This window comes from Mastigoproctus giganteus, chromosome 9 (assembly GCF_048544385.1).
Source record: "Mastigoproctus giganteus isolate SK-2022 chromosome 9, ASM4854438v1, whole genome shotgun sequence".
Classification (NCBI taxonomy): Eukaryota; Metazoa; Arthropoda; class Arachnida; order Uropygi; family Thelyphonidae; genus Mastigoproctus; species Mastigoproctus giganteus.
This window is the reverse complement of record NC_143583.1, coordinates 54,358,574-54,366,941: the sequence shown is the minus strand read 5'-3', so window position 1 is coordinate 54,366,941 and position 8,368 is coordinate 54,358,574. Positions and strand designations below refer to the sequence as shown.

General features: G+C 39.7%; 1 non-coding gene across 1 annotated transcript; it reads right to left on the bottom strand.

The window, feature by feature from the left end:
- Window positions 1-5,824: 5,824 nt before the first annotated feature.
- On the bottom strand, window positions 5,825-5,897 carry TRNAK-UUU (transfer RNA lysine (anticodon UUU)). Its single transcript has one exon. It is a non-coding gene; the product is annotated as a tRNA-Lys (tRNA).
- Window positions 5,898-8,368: the final 2,471 nt, after the last annotated feature.

Below are 8,368 nucleotides of genomic sequence, written 5' to 3'. Positions count from 1 at the left end.
CGCACAAATCAAACAAAACATCACTGCTTATAATGCACAGCGTGGATTTGCTTGGTGCACACCAAGAAGGTTGAGGCTTACTCGATGTGCACCAAACAACTGCAGTGAGTTGATTCCCACCAATTCACAACTCATTAGAGTTACGGATTGGCGAATAGAAGTACATGGTTTGATAATCTCATGGCTGCGTTTAGGTCAGGTGGATGTCCTTACCCACTGGGAAATATTTCCATATTTTCTTTATTAACAAAAAAAAAAAAAAAAAAATCCATGCCTAGACTGAATTCGTCTAGGCATGGATTGAACAAGATGCTGAAAACGTTGTGCAGGAATGGAGTACCATGTAGACACGAGTTTGTCACGCAGTTTCTTGAGATTCGACGGAGGTGTAGGCCCGCAGCGAACAGCCCTTTCCAGCTCATCTCAAAGATGTTCAATAGGATTGAGATCCAGGGACTGAGCGGGAAACTGCAGCAAAGAAAAGTCATTGTCATGTTCCTGGAACCATTCCATAGTGATTTAGGCTTTTTGCACCGGTGCATTATCCTGCTGGAAGAAAGCATCTGACTGAGGGTAAACTATCAACATGAACGGATGCACTTGGTCAGCAACGATGTTTAGGTACAATGTGGCATTCAGACGTGAATCTATGGGTATCAATGGACCCAACTTGTGCCAAGAAAACATTCCCCACACAATAACACTGCCCCGCCACCGTGCACAGTAATCGTCAGCCATGACGGGTCCATGGATTCATGTTGTTTTCGCCAAATTCTGAGCCTTCCATCAACATGATGCACCAGGAACTTCGACTCCTCAGATCGAGCAACTGTTTTCCAATCCTCAATAGTCCAGTGCTGGTGTTGCTGTGCCCATAGGAGGCGTGCTCTCTTGTTCTTCATTGATAACAAATGTACGCGATGTGGCTGTCGGCTGTTGTAGCCCATTCACGACAAAATGCGACTAGTGGTCCGTTGTGATATTTTGTTCTGCGCACCAAGGTTGTATTCTGACGTGATGTGCAACATTGTGGCCCGTCTGTTTGCTTGCACAATTCTAGTCATCCTCCTCTAACCTCTCTCATTAACAAGCGATTTTCTTCCACAAGAGTGCAGTTGAGAGGATGTTTTCTATTCGTTGCACCATTCTCGATACACCCTTGAAACTGTGGTGCGTGAAAAGTTCAAGAGAACTGCCGTTTTAGAGATGCTTTGTTCAGCACGTCTTGCACCTGCTACCATGCTACGTTCGAAGTCCGTTAGATCACTCCTTTTCCCCATTCTTGCTACGGTTTGTACGCTTAACTGATACTAGAAAGGTTGTTCTGCTACATTTATATCTACAACTGTAGTCATGTAAGTTTCAACGTTGTGGGACAAACTATTTGCGTGCACAACAGGGGTGTACATAATAAAGTGGCAGCTCGGTGTATCAGCGACAACCGTGACTGCTCCTAAATTTCATCAGTGAAAAAATCACGTTATAAAGCTGGAAAAAGAAAACAGATACGTAATTTTTGACCCATCTCTTCTACTAACTTAATGAATACTAAGCCTAATTATTATCGATTAATTAATATTACAATATGATTATGAAATTTTTAATAAATTTTATTTAATAATTAAATAAATTTAGTTTGTTTTTTAATTATTAAATAATCATTTCGTGAGAAATTAACAAAAACAAATTAATAAAAAGAAAAGGTATTTCCAATATTTGAGCTAAATTACGTCATATAAATCCGAGCAGCCAATCATACGAAGCATATCGACAATTACTATTATTGCAATTTGTATTCATTCATTATTGCGTCATCGCTAATGTAAATTTCCACTCACCTCCGCAGTTTATTGTTTCGAAATCTCATAACGGAAATTCGATAAAGAAATGGTTGTTGGAGTCGTTTGGTTTGTTTAACTTCGTCTGCTGGGAATTGAATGACCTGTCGTGAGCATTATTTGAGAAGGGAGGTGTTACCGTTGCAAATTACATTGATTTGGTGAATGGAAAGAGTTAGGTGTGGTTTAAATTAAACTTCTTAAATGTAAAACCTCGTTTGCTCCGCAAACATGCACTTCGCGCTTCTAATTAACAAGCAGTGTCGTTCGTCTGTTTCTGCTCTAATCTTTCATCGGGATCTCATTATCAACGCGAACGCGTTTGGGAATAAAAACTTCACAATAAAAGGAATTTCCATCTTTAATAAATACACTCATTGTCAAAATATTAGAATCTGGCGGGCACTATTTTTTTTCTTCGGAGATTAATTCGCCTTCAAATAGCAGCCGCCGACCGTTCATCTCATTGCAAACATCTTCGTAAAGGAAGTGAGCCCATTAATTGTAAGTCGTTAAGCTGCATGCTGGAACATCAGTCAAGCCACTTTCCCCGGTACTACGGCGCCCGTATGCGAACATTCGCCGCTGAGATTCCGACATTTTTCCACATCATCAAGTTTTCCTTTCGTTAATGACTCCATTGTACCGCGGAAAAGTACACATCTTCTGTCCCCTTCCTCCCCACTCCGAGTTCTCCGAGTGGCACAAGGACGGACCTTGATAGATGCAGCCGATGTGCATTCTTTGAATCGCTAAACGTCAGTGAAGAAGTAATCAATGGAGAAACTAAGATTCCTTTGCTAAAAAAGATGAGATGAAAAAAATCTCATTAATTATTTTTTCATGTTAGTTTTAAATATTAGAGTATACCGCTTGAACAAAGTAAGGATGTCCACTAACTGTTTTGAGAAGTGTGTTATTTTTGCCTTTTAATAAAAAAAAAAAAAAAACTGAAAGGAAGATCAAAAACTCGGTACGTAGTCCTGTGCACATGGATCATCATACCGATTGATTGATTGGTTGGTTGTAATCAGGTTTTAGGAGCATCGGCAACTAAGGCCATATTGCTCCGTGTATATTCTCTGTAAATTAGGTGTGTTCCGAGGGCGATTTTATGTTTGCTGGATGCAAAACCCGAGTTTAAATCGATAACAAAACAATCAAATTCTTAACAGAGCTCAAACATCTAGGAGTGATCCTTGATCTCATACTGAATTTTTGAACGGTACACCAAACTGCTGTACGGTCAGCACACAGCCCTGCAGCTTGATTTAGAAGTCACCCAATGCGGACTGTCATACCATCTCTCTCTAAGGGTGTATCACAAGCCATCCTAGACTTCAAAACAGACCCAAGTAACAACAAACTAGTGGAAAGGAAACGACTCTCTGGACACCTACAGCAGGCATGGCAAACGAGATGGAACAACTCCACTAATGGGAAAATTACCCGCAAATTCTTTCCCAGTATCGACAGGACCTAGCCCAGACTTCCCTCATGATTCTCACCCGGACTCTACACACCTATCTTATGACGAACCATGGCTCAATCAAGAACAAATCCATATCCCTGTGTGCCTACGAGGAGCAGGAGACCCGATCTCACCTCTTCCATGATTTTCGTCTTTATGAGGACCTTTGTAGAACCCTTATCTCTACCATCACGTACCTGCCAAAGGAATCTAGCATCTACCATCACGTACCTTGCCCTCACCCATTTTGCTCAGGATCTCTTCACTAGAAGAAGAACACTCCCGCAAGCTGCCTGGACTCCTTGGAAACAATGTCACACCTACTAACTGACAGGAACCATCTACTTCGGCCTCTCTGCCTGGGAACTTCTCCACAGAGATACAGATAATGTTGACACCGAACAAGACAATCTTCACTGCACTGGACTGACAACCACCCGACTGACCTTTGTGAACAAACTGTACTGATAATCACCAAAGTGACAAGTGGAAGATGACACCAAAAGGCGAACACACCTGTGCACCCTCGCACAGTCACTTTTATTCCCACTCCCACCTCATGCTTTCGCCTGATGGGTATTACTACCTATTGTACCTGGGGGATGCCTTTTTTTATCCCCTTTTATCCTCAGTACTTCTAACTTTCTGTCTCCTCTTCTTGACTCTTTTCCTCACTCCAGCTTTTTTTTTTATAGTCTTTAACAGGAATCTTAGGCAACTCTGATAGAGACCAGCCAGAGAATATGGCACTGCCTGGCCTACCTCCCAGAGGTAGTGGTGAGCAATGTGGAGGGTTCAAGGGACCCTGTGGCAAAAAGCTAGATGAACAACTCAACCCAACACTACACTTACACAAAACACCACACAATTCACACTTCTAGCTTTTACAGAGTTCTATTTACAACACAAGACATCAAATGGTGCAGTTGCGGGAAACCACCAGTGACACCCCAACCCAAAAGAGGTAAGTGCATAGTGGCATATTGTTTGGGGAGGGGCGCCACCGATGATTTCCCACAGCTGCGCCATCTGTACTCGTGTGAAGTAAACAGAACTCTGTAAATACCAGAAGTGTGTTGTTTTATGCTAAGGTGCCTTTGCATTGCACTCTAACACGAATAAATTTATAAATCCTGAGCTAGCAGAAAAAACCATTCAGAGAAAAGGATCCTAAACCCATTAGAGGTTATCTTCACTTCACATGCTTTCCAATAAACTAATCCCTGAAACATTAATCGTTAAGCATTCTAGTCAGTCATACTTCGTCTGGATGATCATCTTGCATCCCGCTGTGATGTGTTCGATCGTTTCTAAGGCCAGGTGGCATCGACAACATGTGTCATCTGACACTCCAGGCTCCTTGGCGATGTATTTTCTATAGTTTCTTGTGTTGATTACCTGGTCTTAGATGGCGAGCATAAATGCTTCAGTCCCGGGGAAGAGCGTCCTGCTCGTGAACCATGCATCGGAACCATTTTATCTATGTGATCTCGATGGAGGTTATCGTAGTGTATGCCATGGAGTGTCTTCTTTGCCCATCTTTCTAATTTTGGTTTGTTCCACCTGGGCGTGAGGGAACTCTTCGCGTAGGTTGAGTGTCTTCAGGTTAGCTATCGTTCTATTGCTCGATGAGGTCTATCAGGGCTATCCTTTCTGAGCTATTGTCGGTCTCTCCACGGCTGACTTTGGGTGGTGTTGGCAGCTCTTGGTCATCGTTGTCTTTGTCTTTCCCCTGATATCTTCCAGCTAGGTGTTAGCCCATTCTGTGATCTCGAATGAGAATGTTAGCATATGTGTTTATGACTTTGTGTTCCCTTCGTTCAGCTTTGCTTTTTATTGTTTTGCTGGTGCAGCAAAAGCTTGTGTCTTCCTTTTACTATATCAATAATATTAACATCGAAAAACTGAAAGAAACCAATTGTAAATACTGCTGAGGGAAAATATTTTGGATTTTTCGCCCTGCAGTAAACTTGACGAATGGCGAGCCAAATACGGACATTTCATCGCATGCACTTACCGACAAAGTCTATCTGTAATTAGCGGACAGAGTTCAACACGCCCCTTCATATATCATTAATGATGACTGAAATAGTGTCGGCACCTCTATTTCAGAAAAGTGGAGTTAATTTGGATGATGACTACACCAAACTACGTATAATGGGAAACATGGAATCTGTGCTTCACAGCTGTTTCTGTAAAAATATTTAGTGGTCTTGCACTACTAAAAACAATTGGTTATAAATTTATGAAAGGGTATTTAAAATTGTGGTTATTATAGGTTTGTAGTTTGCTTGTATAATCAAGAAAAATACTATTGTTATAAAAACAATCAATGAGGTTTGAACTTCGCTAGCTATGTAGTTTTTATTGGGCAGTAGCAAAGCATTTAATTCGGGTCGATTTTTTTTTTTTTTTTTTTTTTTTCAGATGTATCGTCCCTGACTGCAATTCTCGAAATTCCATTGCATTAATAACAAAAAAAAAAAAAAAAAAAACCCAAAAAAAAAAAAAACCTCGCCCGAACAGGGACTTGAACCCTGGACCCTTAGGTTAAAAGCCTAATGCTCTACCGACTGAGCTATCCGGGCACTGACAAAATATGACTTCTGAACATTAGTAGAACATTTTTATTTTTTTTAAATATTTTTTTTAAAGTTCGCAGTATCAGTTAATGCAGAATATATAAAAGTTCCTAATTTTCATATCGGGACAGGTTACAAATGCCCACTCAGCTTCGAACTACACCAAAATTTCGTTGTATAATTTTATTTGAAAAATGTAATGCATTTTAAATGAAAAGAAAAAAAAAATGTGTGGTTGTGGGCTGAACACTCATATCAGAAGTTAAGTGAAACTTCTTTAGGCGAACATTTATCTCTTGACTGAGGATCCCATATTGAGCGTATCAATGCCGCAGGCGACAAATCTGCATGAATAGGAGCCTCTGACATTAGAAATGAGATGTTCCGTTACCAAATCTAGTTTCGGAAAGTGCTGTGGCATCGGATGATATTTAAAACCATTTGAATTCCATAGAGCTGGAATCACTTTGTTCCTGAGTACGCTATGACAGCTATTACAAGCCGACATTTCACTTACATCCTCATTTGGAAATGCTGATTGCACACGGAACAGACTGGACCGAAACCATTATCCAGGAATGTACGTTTAAAGTTTACCTTTTTATTATCCCAAAATTGCACAGATGGACGGACGGTGGAGCACTATGGCCACAGATGCTGATGCACCAAATAAATCCATAATTAACCAACCAACCAACAGGTGAACGGTATCATCGTCATTTGTCTAATTGAAAATCGATGATAGTAGAAATATTTGACTAATTTATGAATTTTAGGGAATTTGTTTGTGAGAAAGAGAAACGTGATAATTAGGAAAACTTATCAACCCACAGAAAGTGGGCTGAATATATTAATCGGTCTAAGAGTTCTGAAGAATGTTTCAAGCTTTTAAATATTGCTCAATATACATTTCCTGTTTTTGCCCACATTGGGAATGTAGAGAGTGCGTGCATTTTCATTAATTAGCGATCACTGGAACAACATTAGAAATATAAAGGAAACAAATATTGTGATTAGTATTTGTTGTTTACTTATAATCTGAAAATGGATTGCAAAACATTTTATAATTACGTTTTACTGAAAATGATTGGCAGTAACGATAAATATGTGTTGTAATTTTTTAGTAATAAATATACTTTTCAAAATGTCCTAGTTTTTTCTTATCTTGTCCTGGCTTTTGAATTAGGACTAGAACATGTAGCACTAGAACATTTATAGATATATTTATCTTTCTATCTCCCTACGTGTACCCTCAAAGTTTATTCCTCCCCAACGATCCCTCTGGATTCAACACTCATCACATAAGGCAGAAAAATTCACGATCTAATTTCAAATGCTGCTATGACTGTTAGGAAGTCTGCATTTTTTGTTGACGTGACACTTTAAAGGATCATTCAGGTGATACTATCGTGTCACTTGACAGTCCCTGCAAGAAAACATTTAATCCTGGTGACTCGTGGTTGCGGATTACTTTTTACTCTTTATACGCTCTTAATGTGTCTTTGTTTTGACGTTCACTTGGAACCAACCCTTTCTGGCATTAACGGGGGTCTAAAGATTTTCTAAAGATTATCAAGAGATAAGCAATTGCACGTACGATAGTGGCTGTTTCAGACGAGTAGGCAATAATACTTCAAACAGGTTTTTAAAATTTCGTAAAATTTCTACTATTTTGACTCCAATGCTGAATGTACATGATTCTCCTATTGCTGATTAAAAAAGACTGACAACCAATATGCGAAGGTTGGGATCATCTTTCTTCCAATTTAGTGTGTCTCCCTCACCCACCCATCCATTTGGTCCTTTATCCAGAAGATGCGACTGGAGGTGGCGGGTCAGCTTGATTGGGGTTCTTTGATTTTATAGAAGAAGCAAGAGATGTATTACGTCATGAACGTAATCTAAAAATGTGCAAAATCTCCGTGCGTGTCGAAGTGAAGGCTGTCTTATCTAGTGCTCCTCTAGTTTACAGTTTTCATGTGTTTATTTTGCAAGTTACACCAACGTTTTTGTATAATTTCTATTGGAATGAGCAGCAGCCTGAAAAACAAGATGCAGGATATTTCAGAGACTGCTGGGAGTCATTGCGGTACAAGTAAACACATGGGTTGTGTTAGGGTAGCTAAGAATAGAAACAGGTGCATGTATACTTGCGTGTACACCAATGCTAGGAGTTTGGTAAATGAATTTGATGAATTTGAGGTATTGCTCAAAGCATCAAAGGCGGATATTGTTGGGATTTCAGAGACGTGGTGGCACACAGATATAAGGGATGCAGAACTGGAATTTGGGGAGTACAACGTCTACAGAAAGGATAGACAGGACAGGAAGGAAGGAGTTATGCTATTAGTTAAGAAATACATAAAATCCAAGGAAGTGAAGCCAGTCGACTGTGGGGGGGAAATGATAAAAAGGAATTTAGTTTAATTTTATTTTGATATTTTTTAATTTTATTTTTTTCAATATGTATAATAATA